This window comes from Vulpes lagopus, chromosome 23 (genome assembly GCF_018345385.1).
Source record: "Vulpes lagopus strain Blue_001 chromosome 23, ASM1834538v1, whole genome shotgun sequence".
NCBI classification, from domain to species: Eukaryota; Metazoa; Chordata; class Mammalia; order Carnivora; family Canidae; genus Vulpes; species Vulpes lagopus.
Genome location: NC_054846.1, coordinates 11,496,626 through 11,518,558, shown reverse-complemented (window position 1 = coordinate 11,518,558; position 21,933 = coordinate 11,496,626). Strand labels below are relative to the sequence as shown.

The following is a 21,933-nucleotide window of genomic DNA, read 5'->3' as shown; positions in this document are numbered from 1 at the left end:
TGTTTGGATCTGGTGAAGCAGAGGAGCAAAAATGAAAACAGCGTGAAAACTGAAGTTACATGCAATACTATTCAGAGTCAGGACAATTGCAGAAAATTCTCAAGATGGGCCTTTCAGCCTTTGGGTAAATATACTGAAGCCATAGTTTTCAATCAGGAAGTAAAATGGGAAATAGCCGAACTCTTTGTGAAGTCACAATCTTGAGATTGGTGTTTAACTTGTGTTCCATTAAAAAACAACTTCTTAAGGAATTGGAGTCCAACATGAACCAACTTGCCTGAAGAATTGTGCTCTTCTCAGGGGAATATTATCCTGAACAGAGGTATTGACGGTTGGAACCATGAGAGAAGAGGAAATAGACACCAAACTCGCCAGATGAAGGAAGTGGCTCTTTAACATCAAAGGACGCTGAATTGTCATGACCTGGTGTTCTCAACCTTATTTTGAAGTGGAGCATTCAAGCATTTTGGGCTTGATATTTGAAAGTTAAGGGGTAAAATTATTATTAATCTAGTTAGTGGCTTGAAACCATATTCTCTTGGCTGTCACCAACATTACAAGATGGGACATGAGAAGAAGCAGCTCTCCACATCTCACCCTTCAGTAATGAATGAACAGAATGAAACTCAAGCAATGAAATATTCCTCCTTGAGTCTTAAGCCAGCTGTCTTTTTTTTTAAAGATTATTTATTTACTTATTTATTCATGAGAGACACACAGAGAGAGAGGCAGACACACAGGCAGAGGGAGAAGCAGGCTCCATGCAGGTAGTCTGACGTGGGACTCGATCCCAGGACTCCAGGATCACACCCTGGGCCAAAGGCAGACACTCAACCACTGAGCCACCCAGGCATCCCATGCCAGTTGTGTCTTAATGACACTGAAAACAATTGTCTTACACTAGGTTTGTGGTCTGAATGATTGTAGGCAGCATAGCCTCCACACTGAAGTTGGTTTGACCTGACAAGGACTTTGGGTGAAGAATATTCTTTCTGTTGGACTGTGTAGGTACAACAGATTTATGATATGCCAGATAAATCTGTGTGCTCTCCCTTACTCTCCTCAATGTGATATTATATACACTATAAAGCCTTACAAAGGGCTCCTTGATGAACCCAACAAATTGGTAGACAGCAGCTCCATTTAGAGCATCAGAGTGACTATGTTTGCATGTGGGAAATTTGTACAATTGTAGTAGACTGAACTCATATAAGTCAAGGTCACCAGTCCTCCAGGACTTGAGAACAACTGAGTAGAAACACGACAATCACAACCATTAAATGTTCCAGGTATTGCAAACCATGATTCAGTTTTTACCTTGAGCTTCTGTTAGCTTTAACTCGGAGGCCTTTGTTTTTAGAGATGAATCTGAAATTTTACTGATCTTCCTCTATTCATTTTAGGGTATTGTCTATGCAGCCAGGTATTTACAAAGATTCCATATTCTTCTAAGTAAATAAATGCTTATAAACTTTGAAAGCATAATGGAAAAAACAAAGTAGGCTTTGGAGTTAGAAACACCACTGTATCCTTGCTTTGGCACTTACTCGGGGGTTGAATTTGAAAATGTAATCTTATTTTCCTCATTTGTAAAATAAGAGTAGTAGTCATCCAGTTCTTTGGGTTATAATGAGGAATGTTCAACTATGTAATGTTTGAAAACACTCAGTATCATGGCAAGCGCATATTAAACACAAAATAATTGATAACTGTTGCCATAGACTATTGATTTGATCCATTTCAGTACACCAGTAGGTCTGATTTGGGGGTTTTCTCTTCTTCTTTTTGATTTGGTACAACCACTGTTTTCAGTTTTTCTCAAATGACCTTATGTTGTAGATTAAATAAACATTAAAGCCTTCTCTTAGTCTATATCACAGCAGAGAAACATTGGCATCATTACTCAGAACTGTTTGTTCAGTGCCACTGAAGCCAGTTTTCCACATCTGGTCTCTGCAAGGCGGGAAGTGATGGCAAAGCTGTGTGTGTCCCCTAGGGTTAGATAACATACATTTGGTTTCTGCCTGCCTGCTTGGTGTCCAGACAGACAGAATTTTGATAGGCTTTAAATTTCTGTCTTTAAAGAAGGAATTTGGTTAAAAAGGAAAAACAAAGACACTGCAAATGACCTGAAGACAATGACAAAAGTCAACAAAAGCAAAGCACTGTGTTACAAGAGAAACCTAAGTATGAAAAGCAAACAATGGAGCTCTGAGTTTGAGAGATTCCTAGAAAGACTGGTTTGAGTCGAAAATGAAACAGGTGATAAACATGGGCTTTTGGATATTAGTCATTTGCCTACATGTTCCACCTAATTCATAGTTATGAATAAGAAATATCTTAACTATAGCCTTAAGATGAGAATAAGGTGACTCTTAACAACGGCAGAACAAAACATCAAGCACTCTGGGGTGTTGGTGGGTTAAGGATCTGCCTTCAGCTTAGGTCATGATCCTGGAGTCCTGGGATTGAGCCCCATGTCGGGCTTCCCAATCAGCGCAGAGTCTGCTTCTCCCTCTGCCTCTGCAGCTCCCCTTGCTGTGCTTTCTCCTCTCTCTCTCTCTCTCTCTCTCACTCTCTCTCTCTTAAATAAATAAATAAAAACGTTAAAAAAAGGGGATCCCTGGGTGGCTCAGCGGTTTGGTGCCTGCCTTTGGCCCAGGGCGTGATCCTGGAGTCCCGGGATCGAGTCCCACCTCAGGCTCCCAGCGTGGAGCCTGCTTCTCCCTCCTCCTGTGTCTCTGCCTCTCTCTCTCTCTCTATGTCTATCATAAATAAATAAATAAATAAATCTTTAAAAAAAAACTTAAAAAATGTTTTTAAGAGAACATAATATTTATTGAGCACCTTTGAATTGGGAGCATACTGTTAGTTCTGTTCCTTCACTCATTCATTTCATTCATGTTTTATCTCATGTGCTAGTCACTGTTCAAATATGGCTTGCTTTATCTTTCAGAAATTGAAACTCTGAGAAATAATTAACTTATTCAAAGTTACACACTATGTGGCAGATCTGGGATCGAAATTCAACAGTTTGTCCATAAACCAAACTCTGCACATCATAGCGTATGAGCTTATTACAAACATATAAAAGTGTCAGATCTCAGAGAAATGCTATAAAGAAAAATTTCTTCTCCTTAGTAAATCCTCAGTCCTCCAGTAGCCAATATATCTCCCTGTGTTTTTACTTATTGGATATATTAGAACTAGATCTGTGAGTGAGAGTCAGTGGGTTAATTATCACAAGGTTGGTGAGAAAAACAAATTTGCTATGATAAATGTGCTTTGAAAAATTGAGCTAAAACAGTTCTTTCTTTCTGCAAAGAAGAAATGCTAACAAATACACTTTCTGAAAAAAAATTGTGAATTTCAGCATCACAAATCATCTTATGGAAACATTTTGATCATCGCATTCAGTATCATGGGAAATTCCTTATATTTCTTTAGTGAACAGAGTTAGAAACTCAGCTTTATGATGATAAAATAGCAAATAAGTAAAACTTTAATTTAAATGCTATGGAAATTGGTTTGTAAACACTCTAGTCTTCTTAACTCTGGACAAATATAATGGTTAATCTAAAGCTTATCTTTTCTAAGCGCTAGTACAAATCACATTTTTATCATGATGTCTTAGTAAATTTTTCTCATTGACTGTTAGTTGAAACTTATGACATTGGGCTCTAATAGAATTTTGATTATGAACAAATTAAAAATATTTTGGGCTTTAAAAAATATTTTATAACATATGCATCTGTATGTATAAATAAAACTGCATCTATTATCCATCTGTGTATCTATGTATCTATTCATCCTTTATCTTCTCTCCTTCCCCCTTTCCACACTCCATCCTCTTTTCCTGCTCTGTAATAGCCCACAAATGTCCTTCTCTCTTTCTCTCTCCTTTGGATTTCCCTTACTTCTTCAATTCTCCTTTTAATTTTTCCTCTTATTTTTATTTTTTTGTTTTTTATTCACTCATTTCATTCCCTGATACAGATTTACTTGAGGGTTTTCTGCTCTTATTTATAATACTATGAGGTAGCAATGCAAAAAGTACCCAATCCGATGTTAACTAGATATTCATGGATTTTTGTTCCATAAAAATCTTTTGACATTTTTAGTAAAGAAACATAATTCTTATATCTAGATTTCCAAAGATAGATTTCCAAACTCCGCACAAAGCATTTTCACAAGGGATAAGGAATTTCATGATTTAGTAAGCAGCAGGAGAGAGAGGCAATTTGGAAAGAACTATCTAATTCTCAAGTGGTTTTATGCAGCTTATGTCTGAGACCTGCTGGGTTTACAAATTGGTTCGTGGATTCAGTGTATAACCTTAGGAATTCTTCTAAAACAAAGATAATCACATGCCAGACCTTCTAGACCATCCAGGATCAGTAGGTGAGATCCAAATACCCATAGATTGACTTCAGTTAAAAGGTTATATACATTTTATTCTTAGCTATTACATGAGATGCTGATATATGGAATTGTTGTTGTTAATAGTATGAATACTTGAAAAACTTCTAATATCTCTAAGCTTCAGCTACTTTCCTCTCCAAAATTCTACATTATAGGGTTGTTGGATGACTAAATTAGATAATGTACATGGGTGTCTTAATTAATTGCTTGACGCATCAGTAAATATTACTAATACTGATGATGGTGATGATAAAGTCAAATTCAAAGCTCTGGCACCCATGCTAGTTCTTCATATAATTAGCATTCCATGCTCTTAGTTTCAGATATTCAGCTTTCCAGATATCTCCAAGTGGATGCTCCATTGGTATCTAAGATTCAAATTTACTTCAAACAAGTTATAAACTTCTATTCCTCCTTCCTTTTCACCCATGTTATCTACTCACCCATCATCTCCCCCTTCCCAAACCTGTGCTCCTGACTGCATTCTAATCTTGGTGCTTGGCATCCCCACAATGCCATGAATCTGCTCACCCACTCACAGACATGGTGACCTCCTGGGCTTCTCCCTGACCTTTCCTCCCACTCCCCACCTCTCCCATATCATTGAGTCACAAAGATCTACCTAATTTACCTGCAAATGAAAATAATGACTACTTCCTGTGTACCCCTTCCTTATGAGGCTCTTATTTTAGCTCCATATCACACTTAATCTTTTCAATAGTTCTTCTGTTTATGGAAGCAGAAGTAGTGGTTCACAAAGCCTCCAAAGACTGCTCATGCCACAAAGCCACATTGCCCCTTGTAAAAATTTCTTACTATCTCTTGCCATTTTCCTTTTTTCTCCTTTCCTATTTCCATTGGCCTATTTCAGAACTTCCTTTTTCCCACATGACTTTCTACAATAGATTCTTTGTGGGTGTCCTATAGTTTTGTCTCCCTGCGACGATCCATACTTCACAAAACACTTGTTCAAACATGCACTTTATTTCTTATCACTTTTCACCCATCAGTTCCCATCCAAAATCTACTCCACAGTAGACCTTAACTATTTGGGGTTCCTAAATAGGCCATATATATTTTAAAAAAATTTTTTTAGGCTTCCAGAATTTTGCATGTGCTATTACCAATTACTAAAATATCTAACTTCTCCCCTACCCTGCTCAATATCAGGTGATCTCTGTGAGAGGCTCTCAGCTCTGGCTGTATGTTAGGATCATCAAATATTCTCTTAAGGATTTTTAAAAAATGCCTATGCCAAAAAGAAATGTGATTTAATTCTATAGGGTGAGGTCTGATCTTGGCATTTGTTCTGAAATCCTCAGAAAATTTTGATGTGCTCAGATGCTCCTTCTCTTTATGTATTGTGATTGCTTCTACTGTATGACATTGATCACCTCTTATAATTTATTTTTAAGTCTAATTTTCCAAATAGAACATGAAACTCTAGAGGACTTGAGACCACATTATTCATCTTTGCAGTCTCTGCACTTACAAAACAAATATTTGTTGAATTAATGACTTTGTTATCAGGTGTTTTTTTTTGGCAAATTTATTGTGCCAAGTAGAGACAACACCTATAAGACTTACATTTGTGCATTGATGAATTTTAATTTTTCTCTCATTCTGTAGCTTTAAATTTTAAAAGTCTAACTTATGTGAAATTTAAAAATAATAACTATTTTGAACAAATCTTTTTAAAAAGACTTTATTTATTTGACAAAGAGAGTGTGAGTGTAAGGGAGAGCACATAAGTGGGTGAGGTGGAGCAGAGGGAGACAAGCAGATTTTGTGCTGAGCAGGGAGCCCAACTGGGGCTCAGTTCCAGGACCCTGGGATCATGACCTAAGCCAAAGGCATATGCTTAACCAACTGAGCCACCCAGGTGCCCCTAACAATTTTTGTTTTTAAAGCAATAGCAAAATCTTAAGTAAACAATAAGTAATCAAATGTGTGTTCTGGGTGAAAAAGTTGATTAAAAATTATCTATACTTATGTGAAGAAAAACACCAGCTCTTCTCATTGTTCTCTCCCCTCTGCAATGTTGCCTAGAATTTATCACTGTCATATTGGTCCTTTTTGAAGTCTCTCCATTCATGGTATTTATTATAAGAGCTACCCCAGAAACACTTAATATTCATTCACTTATTTGTATCCTTTAATTCAACATTTATGATTATGTGTTAAGAATTATACTTCATGTTGGAGATTCTGAATTGAAGAGCTCACAGTACTTCTAATGCTTTCAGTTCTAAACTGAAAAAAAAAAAAAAATCAAAACAACCCAGCTCATCATTAGCTATGTTGATTGCTGCACCATTCTTAGACTTTCTCAACTAAGATTTACATTTTAATACATTTGACAGCACACTAAGTAATATGCCACCTTCAGTGAGAATTGTGAACTCTAGATGTTTTATTATGCAAAATGCAAATTTCAAAGAGCAAAATTTTTATTTATTTTCTATGCTTGTTAATTTTTTGGAAGTAATTAATTTTAGTGCAGATGCATTTTTTCTTTTCTTAGCTCTGCTCTACCTCAGATAAATATTCAGATGCATTTCCAGTAGAAATTTGCTAAGTTTGAACAAACAAAATCTTAGAAGAAAATACCATATATGTTGTTATAAAAAATGTCTTGTGATTAGAAATAATGATCTATCAATAATTAAACTTTCAAGGAGACAGCAGGACAAAACCACACAAATTTTCATATGAAGAAGTCTACTGATCATGTTAACTTGTTTCCCTGTGCCTTGTTGGTGAGAATGAAAACTGGTGCAGCCACTGTGTAAAAAGTATAGAGGTTCCTCAAAAAGTTAAAAATATAGCTACCCCATGATCCAGTAATCACACTACTTGGTGTTTAGCCCCCAAACACAAAAACTCTAATTCAGGGGCATACATATATTCCTATGTTTATTGCAGTTTTATTTACAATAGCCAAATTATGGAAGTAGTGCAGGTGTCTACTGATAAACAAATGAATAAAGAAGAGGTGGTATATATACACAATGGAATATTATTCAGCCATAAAAATAAAATCTTGCCAGATGAAATAACATGGATGGAGCTAGAGCGCATAATGTTAAGCAAAATAAGGCAATTAGAAAAAGACAAATATATGATTTCACACATATGTGAAATTTAAGAAACAAAACAAAGAGCAAAGGAAAAAAAAGAGAGAGGGAAATCAAGAAACAGACTCTTAACTATAGAGAGCAAACTGATGGTTACTAGAGGGGAGGCAGGTGGGGGGAAAGGTGAAGTGAAGGAAGGGGATGAAAGAGCACACTTACGGTGATGAACACTGACTAATGTATAGAACTGTTGAATCATATATATAGTACCTAAAGTTAATATAACACTGTATGTTAACTATACTAGAATTAAAATTAAAAGCTTAATAAAAAGGTAATAAAAGTAACAAAAAATATTTAGGCCAATTGACCCTTAAAATTTATATTGACTCTAGCCATACTCTCCAGTATCTCCTCTTTCACCTCAGTTTTTAAATTTTATTTTGCTAATATCATTTATCTTTGCATGTAATTTTTTTACTGCTGACCATAACTAAAGAACACATTCATAATTTTAAGAACCATCTCAAATTTTATATCATATATGGAATTTCCCCCAACTCCCCAATGTGAGTAGAGTGGATCATTTCCTCCTCAATTCTCTTGCACCACTCAGCTCATTATTTATTCTAGGAACTATTACTTGTGATGTAATTATTGGCTTAGGCGAATGTCTCCCCTTCTTGGAATATAAACTATATGAAGACAGTTTATTCATCTTTGCACATCCAGAATCTGAAGCAGTGTCAGACATGGTAGTTGATTCAAATAAAAAATAATTATTACAAAAATAATAATAATTATTATTATTACATTCAAATATTCTGCAACACTCCCCACCCTCCTCACCAAACTTTACCCTATTCTTTATAAGTCCCTGAAATCTTCAGTTTATCTAGCAGAAGCCATCTAATCACTATGTAGACTGTGTATACTGGGCTGTCACACTAGATATATTAGGTTGACAACTACAGTGCCAGGGTTGATATGCTCAAGCTCTATTGTTAAGTTGACTTCATAGACTCTTTCCAAGGAAAGCTGTACCAATCTGAGACTGCTGCTTCTCCTGGCTCACATTGTCCACACAACTGCAATAGTTAGAGTAGACTTTATCTCTCTGGATGGAGCAGAGGGGAGCCATGGCATAGTCCTGGTTTCCTAATTTATTTTTTGCAGTGTAAACTGGGAGCTAAATAGGGTGGAGGACTTCAGATTTCAGTTTAGTGGACAACAACATACACCATGGAAGTTAAATGATCCCTAAGTCCTAAATTGAATAATTGATTGAAAAGTCATTACTGTTGGGGTACGTGGGTGGCTTAGTTGGTTGAGCATCTGACTCTTGAGTTTCGGCTCAGGCCATGATCTCCAGTGTTGTGGGATCAAGCCCTGAGTCGGGCTCCTGGCTCAGTGGGAAGGCTGCTTGAAAGAGTCTCTCTTTTTGTCTCTCCTCTCACTTGTGCTCATGGTCTCTCTCTTTGTCTCTCTCTGCTCTCTATTTTGCTGAATTTAAATCTTAGAATTTGTGCCCTGAAATCCTATGTGACTTGGATTTGGCCTTACTCTAATAGCGAGTCGATTTTTCCTGTCTTTTCATTTGCAGTCTTCTTATAGTTTATAGTAGAGTTTTGCAAATAGCTACCATAATTTATTATCTTATGTCCATACCCTTTGCTTGTGCCTTTTCACACTGACCCTGAACTTGTCCATGTGACCTATTGGCCAATAGAACATTAGCTAACTTGAAAGAAACACATGTTGAAAGTACTTGCACACTGGGGCTCACCCCCTTCCTGCTCTTGGAACTCTGCTGCTATGTGTGGAAAACTATCCTCCAGTTAAATGCCAGTGTGCAAGGCCATCCTAGGTAATACACTCCCCGCCGGCCACCCTGCCAGATGATTGCAATGCTTGAGAGAACTCAGTAGAGATCAGCTTATTTTCTGTGTGTCATAGATTGCCAGTCAAGATCAAAGAACTACTAGAGTGACCTACAGACTACAAAATAGTGAACTAAAGAAATGGTTGTTTTTTTGAGTGACTGTGTCAAGGCTGATTTTTTTTTCAACCAAAGCTAACTGATAAAAAGTAGTGATGTCTAGACTTGTGAAGTTCCTATAACAACAACAACAACAACAAATACATGACAGTGGCTTTGGAGACCATTTAGGGGGTGGAAGCCACAAGACATTTTGTGAAGTCTGGAAGATTGGCAAGCACACTGCTAGTGGAGGATGGAAAGATTGTGACATGTGTTATTTTATCTTATGAAACAACTCATAAAACTATTGCCTGGCATAATTTGGAAGATAAAAAATGTGGACATTGGCAAGATAATTTTCAGAAAGACTTTAAAATTTCACTGGCTTCTTTTGGTTCTCTATGATAATTTATAGGAAAAGAAAGATGAGCTAAAGAAAGAGCTGATCAGCTTGCAAGAAGAATTTATGTAGAATATAGAGGAGCCAGGATGTGCTTGATTAACTGTTTCTCAGCTGTAGTCCATCCAGCCAGTAAGAGTCCCAATGTTAATTAAAACCTAAGATGTGTTAAAAATACAAGACACTTCCAGTAAAACATGGCCTCTGTATCAAGATCAAATCAAGGATATGACTGTTCATATTTTAGAGTCCGATCTTTGTTCGGACTCTAAAAGAAAGTTGAAGTGATGTCTAGTGAACATTCTCACTCAGACAAAAGGGCTTTGAAGATTCCAAATAACTTCAAGAAGCAGCCCAAAGTAAAGAAGACCCAAAGTAAAGAAAGACCTATCGTGAAAATAATTGTAGAAATGACTTGTTAAAAGATGTATAAAAGCACACGAATTTTTGAAGGAAGTGATATCAATAAGAAGACTGCTAATTTAGACTAAAAAAGAAACTCAGTCACTTCAAATGGAAAAGAGGTCTCTGGACTCCTAAATCTCTTTGGAAGCAGACTTAGAAAACTACTCAACCACCAACGTGGGCCATTTACTTTATACAGAAAAGGAAAATGTCTCAGAGGGAGGAGCCAAAAGCCCAGCAGGCAGAACTAAGAGTTATGGAAAAGAGATTATTTGCAAAATGGCTGGTAAAATTCCTATTCTATCTCTGTGCTTCTTGGTAGTGTCCTCCCACACTGTCTTGGGCTTGTCATGTGACTTCCATTAGTGGATGTGACATTAGCAAATTTGATCTTAGTAGAGGCTTGAGAGTACTTGCTCATTGGAACACGACCTTTTCCCGATCTTGGATCTCTGCTTCCTCTGGGTAAAGAAGTGTGGCCAGCCTATTAAATGAGTGAAACTTGGTCAATCACCCTTGTCCCTCTGCATGTCCTTGCCAACCACTAGACCTCTGAGTGAGCTTCTGTTAAAATATTGAGTCATGGTCAGCTACCCTCCTAACTAACATGTGGGACATTTCTGAGGAAGTAAGCTAGTACCAACCAGGCAATCTACAAAATCATGAGCCAATAAATGGTTATTGTTTGAACCACTAAATTTTGGGGTAGTTTGTTGCACAGAATAAGCTAAGTGATACACACCTTGTCTAAGACATTTATCATATTAGATTTCTTTTTTTAAACCAAAGGATAGTTGATGCACAATGTTACATTAGTTTCAGGCGTACAACTGTGATTTCAGGTGTACAATTGCAATTCAACAAGTTTATATGTTATATGATCATCACTAGTGTAGTTGCCCTGTCACCATACAGCACTATTATAATACCATTGACTATATTCCCTATGCTGTGCCTTTCATTCTTTTGACTTATTCCACATCATATTATATTTTAATTAACTGCTTAGAGGTCTATAACCACTACTGTACTATCATCACCGTGCTTTAATAGAGCATATCATGTCTTAGTCACTTTTTTTTTCCCAAGCAACTGGCATAGTGTCTGGGAGATAATTAGGAAGGGAAATGTGATTGCCCTTGAAAAATATAAAACTGCTTATGTTACTTCTCTAATTAAAATTGTAAGTTCTTTGTGCATACATACAAGATATTCAATAAATACTTTTAAAAACACAAGTTAAGCTTTTATTTTTTTAAAGATTTTATTTATTTATTTATTTATTTATTTATTTATTTATTTATTTGAGACACACACAGAGAGAGAGAGAGAGAGAGAGGCAGAAACACGGGCAGAGGGAGAAGCAGGCTCCACACAGGGAGCTCCATGGGGGACTCAATCCTGGGACCCAAGGATCATGCCCTGGGCTGAAGGCAGGCACTAAACCGCTGAGCCACCCAGGGATCCCAAGTTAAGCTTTTCAAATGCCTTTTTGTTGACAAAATTAATGATTCTTCACCTCTGCATTTCCTAGCTCTAAGATGCTTACTGAATTCATGAAAAATTTATTAACAGCTCATATATATCTGGCATTTGATATGCTAACATTCTAACAAGGAAAACAGGATTTAAATCAAATGCAAACACAAATATAAAAATAGGTATTACTAATGCAATAATGAGCATATATATTGAATTCACAGACCAGCATAAAGAGCACGTCTTACCTGGGAGGGAACACAAGGAAACACTTCAGCTGTACTCAGCGTTGCATTATGAGGCCATACTGGTTGGGAAGAAAAAGTGAGAAGAGAAGCAGTCTTGGCAGAAGAAGCATGGATAGATCCCAAGGGGCCGGAAATTGTAAGGAACACAGGGGTATAAAGCATTTTGGTTGCATCCTTGGGGTGAGAGGGTCAAGTGCAATTCTCACCTACAGAGGTGAGGCAAAGACAGGTTACAACAAACTGCTCCTGATACGCAGGGCTTGGGAACACTCTAGTGGGTTTACTTGGAGGGGAAGAAGCAGAGGTGCGCCATGATAGAATGTTTGTGTTAGACTAAATAGTCACAAAGTAGTAAAATATGATACAGGTCCTATCTTTTCCCATCCATCCAGATGTAAACGTTAGAATAAATGAAAGGATCAGGGATTTTGTTCCCTTTTCTGAATCAGAAACAAAGATTACGGGATTCCTGGGTGGCTCAGCAACTGAGCATCTGCCTTTGGCTCAGGGCATGATCCCAGGGTCGGGGATGGAGTCCGGCATCAGGCTCCCTGCGGGAAGCCTGCTCCCCCCTCTGCCTGTGTCTCTGCCTCTCTCTCATGCTCTCTCTGTGTGTGTCTCTCATGAATAAATAAATAAAATCTTAAAAAAAAAACCCAAAGACTAAAACTTTTTAAGCATGCACATCAACTTGGCATTGTTCTTAGTGGAATGAATCGAAGTTCCCTGGGAGAAGGGAAGATAATTTAGCTGATGAATTATCCTTGTCAAATGATTAATGCTATGGTGTGCACTCAATGACTTAATTCAAATTTGTTGATACTCATGAAGTAAACATTCGGTAAATTTATAATTGAAACGCACTGTGTTTTTCTGCTTACTCTCCAGGCATGGTGAGTGTTCAGATTGCAGTTGTGATAGAAAATTCTTCCACAATTTTAACTGCACTTAAAGGAAACATGATCTGTGACTCTTAAAGGTTATTTCCAGAGCTCATACTTGAAGGAATTTATTGTGGTTTGTGTTTGTACTCTGATCATTTTCTTTAAACCTGGTCTTTACTCTCTTCCACTTTGTGTTTCTTTTTCTCCTTTAAAAATTCAACCTTAAATGTGCTGAGTGAAATCGGTAGTTTAATAAAACTGAGAGGTTGGATCGGATGGTATACGGTCTCTATTGCCACAGCAAGATAAAGAGAGCACTTGCCTTCTCAAGTGTGACTAATGACCACACGCAACACAAAGGGAGCAGATTTCAAAAAGAGCACTGCAAATGTTTTCCTAATGAATAGGAATGCCTAGCCATTAATAATGTTTTGCAATAGACACCCTGCTAAACATATCCTCAGATGCCACCCTTTCTTTATAGGGAAAGTCGCTTTTTTTTTTCTCCTTCCATCTAAGAAAGTCAAGTTCACATGTGCTGAATCACATTGTCTGAAGTGTTGTTTCACAGGACAGATAACACAGTATAAAACTGACCTCTCTCAGGTAAAATGCCACCATCATGGGTACATCCTTATGTTTACTAACTATTCATGAATCTCCTTCCAATACTGAGGAATCTAGGGAAGGAGAAGGTAGAGAAATTTTCAGTGAACAAGGAAGAAAATGTCTATATGAACAGAGATGGGACCTGCTGGGAGAAGGGTGAAGCCTGGTGAGATAAAAACGGGGATCACTAAGGGGAGAAGTCCTGGGGTTGAATCCTAGAGGTAGTCCAAAGGAAATGTAATTCTCCCTGGTTTAATTGGGCATTGAGGCAAAATAAACAAGAAATGTTTTTATATCCTATACCAACTATCATACCTACAATTCTGAGAACAATGCCAGAATACAATAGTGAAGAAACACGTTTAAGACTGGTACAACTTCTGGAAAATTCAGATCTCAGAGTCCTAAACTCCCTTCACTGGATCAGTTACATGATCCATGACCTTTTTGGTCACTGCACCATCAATTTAGTTACAGTCCCTGTATCAAGTCAGAAATTTTTTTAGACCCGATTTTATTATTCCGGGGCCCATGAATAATGGATGGTTTTTAAACATCCGGGAAGCAGAGAGAGTGGGGATTTTTCCTTTCAGGCCACTCCCTGCTTTGATGAAAATTGCCTTTCTGGGAGCAAACAAGGTAATGTGCACATCTATAACAGAACAAGGTAAAAGAGCTGCAGGAAAAAGCAAAATAAGAAGTATAATAGTTTAACATAAATTATGTCATTCAGGTATGGTTTTTATTTTAAAAATATTATAGAGCATCATGGGATGGACTGTTCCAATCATGTAGGGCACAATTATCATCACCTTTGGAATCCTTCATCAATAACAGTTTCAAGTTGGAAAAATAAACTTTGCTGTCCATTATGATCATGATTATCATGTCTTTGTTTACATTGGCTTGGCTTTTAAATAGGAAAATATTAATAAAAAGGAAGTATTTTGGGCTATCATCTAGTTTTTTTATATCATGTCATTTTTAATTCAATTTATATATATGATAGAACACAAAAGTTACCAATTCTTCTTATGTGGCAAGATATTTGACAGTTAGTACATGAAATATGGGTGAGGATGTCTCTAATTAGTTTATCCAGAAAATACATCAGATGGTGTAAAGTATTTTTATGAGAAAGAGGCTCAATTTTAAAGTCCTTGAGGATAACAGAACTTTGAATTTACCTCTAAAAAGCCCTGGTGGTGACACATGTCACATGACTGTTTATCCTCTTCCTAAAGAAGGAAGACCTCCATCAAAATGAAGCCCTGTTATGACCAATATGCTTGTGCCTTGGGGCAGAAGAAGAAAATGAAAGCACCTGTCAGATCACAACATACACCTAAAAACTGCTGGTCGTGTTTTTTAAATGTAAATGAGTCAGGTCAAGGAGAAAATGGTGCTCCTGACGCTTCAAACCTGTAACTGAATGAACTCCAGGTGTTCCTCTGTTATAGCAAGCTTTTTGTTGCAATTACTGTTTTTAGTAAATATTTGCTGAATAAATAAATGGCAAAGGCTGCAGATTATTAATAATAATTTTTATTTTATATAAATGCTGGATTTAATTTTCTAATATGCTGTTAAGGATTTTTGCACCTATTTTCATCAGTTATTATACTAATAATCATTTTCTTTTTTAAAAAAAGAATATTTTTTCATGAGAGACACAGAGAGAGAGGCAGAGACACAGGCAGAGAGAGAAGCAGGCTCCATGCAGGGAGCCTGATGTGGGACTTGATCCTGGGATTCCGGGATCACATCCTGAGCTGAAGGCAGATGCTCAACCGCTGAGCCACCCAGGCGTCCCACTATTAATTTCTTTATCAAGTTCTGGTAGTAAGGTTATGCAGGATTCATAAAATGAGATGAGAATTCTTACCTCCTCTATTTTCTGGAGGAATAGGAAGGGTGTGATTTCTTTCATAAGCATTTTAATGGAAATCACCAACAAAAGCAAATGGGCCTTAAAGCTTTCTTATGGGAAGATTTGTGATAAAAATAAGTTAATTATCTTTACTGGTTGTAAAGCTATTCAGATTTACTTATTTATTTTGCGTCAATTTTGATAAATTATACTTTTCAAGGAATTTGTACATTTTATCTAAGTCATCAAAATTGGTGGCTTAAAGTTGTTCATGACATTTTCTTAAATCCCTTTTAATGTATATAGGAATTGCAGTGGTGACTCCATTTTCTTTTCTGTTATTGGTAATTTGTGCTGCTTCTCTTTTTTTTTTTTCTTAATCCCTCTAATTAAAAGTTGATTAAATTGATCTTTTCAGAGAATCAATTTGGGGCTTTGTTAATTTTCTCTATTGTTTGTTTTCTATTTGACTAGTTTCTACATTTTATTATTTCCTTCTATTTACGTTGGTCATTAATATACCTTAGTCCTTTTTTTTCCTAATAATTTAAAGTGGTAGATTTCTCTCTAAACACTAGCAAGAGCAAAATCGTTTTTGTATGTTGTACTTTAATTTTCACTTGCTTAAAATTTTTTAAATATCACTTATGAGTTTTTTATCCATGAATTATGTAGAAGCTTAATTTATAAATATTTTAAGTTTTCTAGAGATTTTACTGTGCTTGATTTCTAATTTTATTCCTTTATGACCAGTGCATATATTCTGCAGGATTTTCGTCCTTTTTCAGTCTCTGGAGATTTTTCTTTAGCCCAACATGTGACCTATCTTAGTGAAAATACTATAAGCACTTGCAAATAATAAGCATTCTGTTTTTATTCAGTATAGAGTTCCATAAATATCAATTAGATCAATGTTGTTGATAGTGTTCAGATCTATATCCTTACTGTTTTGTTTTGTTTTTCTTTTTTGCATGGTCCTTCCACCAATTTTTGAGAGGGCTAAAATTTATAATCATTAGTAGAGACTTATCTATTTTTCTCTTTAATTTCTGTCAATTTTAGCTTCATGAACTTTTAATTTATGTTATTAGCTATAAATCTATTTATACTTATGTCTTTCTTATAAATTAACTCTTTTATGAATTATTTCTCTTTATCTCTGATAATTATCTCTGTCTTGATATTTTTTCAGTTTATCTAATTTTAATATACACATTCTGATCTCCTTAATCTTACTGTTTGTATAGTATAATTTTTCCCATCCATTTTTCAATATATGTTTTATTACATAGATTATGTGCTGGAGACAAAAAAAAAGTTTTCTTTTAACTGAAAACTTTTCCCTCTTCATTTTTGAAGGTTATCTTCACAAGGGTATAGAATTTTGGGTTGGTAACTTTTCTTTCATCACTTTAAAGGTATTGATTCATTCTCTTTTGGTGTGTATTGTTTTCATGACAATTTTACAACCATTAGAATAATAACTGTTCCTCCATATTTACATGTGATTTTTCTCAGAGAGCTTTCAAGATGTTCTCTTTATTATTGCTTTTCAGAAGTTTATCACATAATTAGGAATATTATTCTTTGTATTGGCATTTACTGAAATTTTCAAATATGTAAATTCCTATTATTCACCAGTTTTGGGGAATTTTGGGCTCAAACTTCTTCAGAGATATTTTTTGCCTTGTTCTTTCACCCCTCTCCATTGGAGACTCCAATTGCACCTATGTCAGACATTTTGATATTGTCCTACGAATTACTGGGTGTCTCTTTATTTTTAAAATATTTTCTCTATCAGATTGTATACTTTCTATTGATAGATTTTCAGGTTTACAGAGTCTGTCATCTCCATTCTGCTATTACATTCATTATTTGAATACTTTTTATTTTTGACATTGTATTTTTCAGTTCTAGAAATGTTATTAGTTTCTTTAAGGTTTTCTGTTTTGCTGTTTAGATTTCTAACCTTTAGTTCTCTGAAATATAATTTCTTTTACATCATTGGGCATAGTTTTAATATCTGCCTTTAACTTTCTGTCTCCTCATTCTAACATTTGGACCACCTAGAATCAGTGTCAGTTGATTGTTTTTTTTCCTTGAGGATGAGTTGTGTTTTCCTACTTCTTGATGCATTGATTAACTTGAACTTATAAATGTTATATTGTGAATATTTTGGGTTATGTTGTATCTCTCCAAATGAGTGCAGTTTTTTGTTTGTCTAAGCAATTAGTTTGGTTTGTTTCTTTTTTTTTAATTTTTTTTTAATTTTTATTTATTTATGATAGTCACAGAGAGATAGAGAGAGAGGCAGAGACACAGGCAGAGGGAGAAGCAGGCTCCATGCACCGGGAGCCCGACGTGGGATTCGATCCCGGGTCTCCAGGATCGCGCCCTGGGCCAAAGGCAGGCGCCAAACCGCTGCACCACCCAGGGATCCCCTAGTTTGGTTTGTTTCAAATGACAAACTGACTCCTGGGCAGCAGCATATATCTCAGTTCACTTCTTATAGTCTTGGCCATAGCAATTGGACACTGACACAAACACAGTGTAGGCATCAGCCAGGGACTTGGCAGTTTATATTCAGAATTTTAGGCTCCCTCTCTCTTCCTGTCTTCTTTTGGGAATTTGCCTCTCATTTTCCAGTAATTGCGGTTGCCCCAAATTTGCCTTCTGGCTCTTCAACCAAGAAATATAGTGGATTTTCTATTACATCTTTAACCATCCTTCCTGGCACAGATTGTGAAGGCCCTTCAGAGCAGAAGCCCTAAAAGAAAAATGGAAAATGTACCCAGCTCTGCTCCCTTCCTCCAAGTTGTAATTCCCCTCTAAAATTTGCTGCTGCCTTTCCCTTCCTTCTCCTCTTCTTCTTGCTCCTCTTCTTCTTTGCTTTCTAGAGAACTTCCATAGTTGCTTTTATCATTATTCCAGTATGTATAGTTGTTGTCCAGGAGGATCAGTCATCAAGAGCTTACTTGACCATTATTAGAAGTGAAATGCATAGAATTAATATCCTAGAACAAATTACATTTTCTTTAGAAAGAAAAAGTAGTCTGTCCCCAGAACAAGTGTGTTAGGAAGTATTTAACAATTACCTAAACGTCTTTTTTTTTTTTAAGATTTTATTTTTAAGTAATTTCTAACCCAAAACAGGACTTGAATTCACAGCTCTGAGATCAACAGTCACATGCTCTACCAGCTGAGCCAGCTGACCCAGCCAGGCACCTTGTAACTTCTTGGCAAATATTTTTTTGTCAGATACTATGGTAGAGCTATAAATTCCAGGTTCCTATAGTCACCATTATGGATACTCTTGAAAACTGATGGGACTTTGGCCAAGCTGTCACTTCAGATAAACAGATTGGGGGTGGAGAATCATAAATATTTTGCAATAATATAGGAAGTGCTTCTGTAGGTGGAATGAATGCAAAATAAAAACTTCCAGACAGAAATTTGAAGACGTCTGGATACACTGGGGAAAAAATCACCATGTTAAAGATCAGATAACTAGTAATCATCAAATATCTATGAATTCTCTACATTTCTCAACCCCCCTTTCATTTATATGAGGTTTATTTAACTAATTCTGAAAAACAAAATGGAAATGCAATGACACAGATCTTTTCTGAGCCAAAGTGTTTATGAGTTACTGAGCTGCTTCTACCTCCCCATGGCCCTGGGACCTGGGAGACCACATACTCTATGTGGCATAGGATTTATATTGAAGAGGGTTTCCTGACTTGTCATGGACTTTGCAGAAGCAAGAATTAAGCCTTTATGTTATTATGGTACTGAGATTTTGGTGTTTTTCTGTTGTGTCAGCCAGCTATTTTTAACTTCTGAATATACCATTCTACAGTTTAAATTCTTATTCGAATTATAATTAGCAAACTTTTCATTAAACTTGCCCTTGGAAAATTTAGTAAGTTTACTTCTTATTTTAATTGCCTGATTTTTTATTTATATGAAGTACTCTCTCCCCCGCCCCCCCTTAAGAGTAGTCAGTTTTTGCATTGAAAAAGGAGAGCAAGAGAAAATATTTTTACATTTTGGACTCTTAGAATAAAATGCATTTCCAATAGAAAACAAATTGCATTCTCCTGTTATATCATTGATCTATTTAACTTGGTGATAGCCAGGAAGTTTTTAAAAGTCTTTAGGCATTAATTGAAAATATTAAATTATTAAAGTGCTGATGGCTTCTAGAGGTATGTTGTAAAAGTGAATGTATATCTATTTTGATGCTTTTAAACACTAAGTGATTCAGGGTCATGACATAACCAACAGAAACACTCTTACTTTCTTTTTTAAAAAATATTTTATTTATTTATTCATGAGAGACACACACAGAAAATCAGAGACATAGACAGAGGGAGAAGCAGGGTCCCTGTGGGAAGCCTGATGTAAGACTCAATCCCAGGATCCTGCGATCATGCCCTGAACCAAAGGCAGATGTTCAACCACTGAACCACCCAGATGCCCCACAAAATGTTGCTGTGATAATGTAAAAGTTGTGGTACCACAGGCATAAATTTAAAGTTTGTGTCAAAATGTACATTTGACCAAGGTGTTACATTTTGATCTAGACTTATATAATTTAGGTCAAATCATTCTCTTGTTGCAATCCTTATTCAGTTCTACCTGTCTCTTTTCTCTCAAACTACCGGGTATTATCAGTGGAGGAGTCCTATTACTACTGCTGTTGCCAAGAATCTATAGGTATTTGACTTTAGAGGTCTTCCTTCCCCATGGGCTTTTGACATTGTATGCCATACAATCCTGCTCAAGAGCACTCAAAAATTACGTGATGGATCTAGAACCTCTTGACATCTTAACTCAAAGGAATTACTGGACTGTCTCTTAAAGATCAAAATTAAGGAAATCATACACATCAGAGAAATGTCTAAAGAGCACTTCAAAGGTGATGAGCCCAATACCAAAACTCTCAACCTCTTCTTTGCCCATGTTTTCTAAGTACCATCATCCAGTTTCACAGCCAGGCAGCCTTGATGTTCTCAGCCCACACAGCTAGTCATTTAACAAGTTCTATCAATTTTACCTCAAAATATCTCTCAGGTATGTGCTGTTCTTTCCATCTGTGGTTGCAGCTCTCCATTTTAAACTAAGGGTTTAATTGTCCTGAGTTACTGTGATTAATCTGTTCCCAACAGCCTCCTTTGCAGGGTGCCTGAGTGGCACAAACTAGAATTTCTACAATTGTTGCTGCAGAGGAATTATTAGTGTGTTTTTACTCACAAGCCACTGCTGTTCTTAGAGACTTCATTCCCCTTTTGGTTATGTTCGCCAGATTTAGGATCCTGCTATTTGGGTCTATAAACAAGATGCTGCTTTTATGCAAAAGATTTTTGGGTTTTGGGTAAATGAGTTGTCTGAAAGTTGACAGGCCTGGGAGCTTATCTCTTAGACCTTATGATGTCCCTCTGGCTATTGATGTGGGAGTGCCAAGGAGTACTGTCACGTTCCTGTCCTGAAAGCATGTTTCCATGTGTAACAGGAAGTACTGGATAGATTGTAGAGGCGCATGGTTTCCAATCCCGTCTTGTGACTGCAGGACACTAGCACCACATTTTGGTGACTTAATGAAGATGAAATGAGTGTCTTTTTTGTACATACATTTTAATATTTTTCTCATCCTGAGTAATACCTACCAAAATGTAACAAGCAAATACTCTTTATGTTTATATCTCAGAATATATCTATAGTCAAGGATATTCATTATAGCATTGTCAATAGAAGGAAATAAAATAGACTCACCTAAACCAAAAAAAAAAAAAAAAAAAGGCAACTAGTTTAGTCCTTTTACCTCCACTCAGAGTGGGAGGGGCACTTTGTGGTCTGTGTCTGCTCTTGGAATTCAACATTCCCTTGGGTCAACTCTTCCTAGGTCCCTATTGGGGAAGAGGTTATTAGTAAGCCCTTTTGCCTCTCACATGAAGCTAAGTCCTCTTGTTCTTCATCAGTATTAAAACTGGTTCTTGTAGTCTCTATCTGGTGATTCTTGTCATATCTCAATTGGTTCAGAAATATGGGGAGAAAGAGACATGCTCTTTATTAGATCCTTCCAAAACCCGAAAGCATGCATATTCAGTGATCCTCAAGATATAAAATTAAATGAAAAAAATAAGGTATAGATTAAGCAGTGGGTATCATTTGTACTAAACAGGAGGATTTGCATATATTCTTTCATATTCATTTAATGTCTCTGAAGTTTATACTGTTGGTGCCCATGAGGGGAATTTTCAGGTAAAGGAAAAAGAATAGAGTCACTTATTTGTCACTGTATACCTTATAATTGTCACTTTAAAAGTGCATATATAACTTTTTTCAGAAGAAAGTAAGTTAAATATTAAAAATAAATGCATCCTAATTTATTTGAGCACAATCTGTTCTTTGATAGTAATGTGATTAATAAGACTCCTACAGATTACTTATTTAGAAACCTGCTACGTCAGGCTCTCTGCTAAGCATTATGATGGCCATCTCATTTCTTTTTTTTTTTTTTTTTTTTTTTGGCCATCTCATTTCAACCCTATCAAC

General features: G+C 36.3%; 2 long non-coding RNA genes across 3 annotated transcripts in view; one reads left to right on the top strand and one right to left on the bottom strand.

Annotated features, from left to right (window-relative positions):
* LOC121480975 overlaps positions 1–12,072 on the bottom strand; it is a 31,816-nt gene extending 19,744 nt beyond the window's left edge. Inside the window, exon 1 of the long non-coding RNA XR_005985170.1 lies at positions 12,013–12,072. This is a non-coding gene — a long non-coding RNA (uncharacterized LOC121480975). The remainder of the gene's footprint in view (positions 1–12,012) is intronic.
* LOC121480976 overlaps positions 4,277–21,933 on the top strand; it is a 41,474-nt gene continuing 23,817 nt past the window's right edge. Inside the window, exons 1-2 of one of the 2 annotated variants that reach the window (XR_005985171.1) lie at positions 4,331–4,401; positions 11,989–12,148. This is a non-coding gene — a long non-coding RNA (uncharacterized LOC121480976). Of the gene's footprint in view, positions 4,402–11,988; positions 12,149–21,933 lie in introns of both variants that reach the window. The other variant, XR_005985172.1, reaches the window with a different exon arrangement.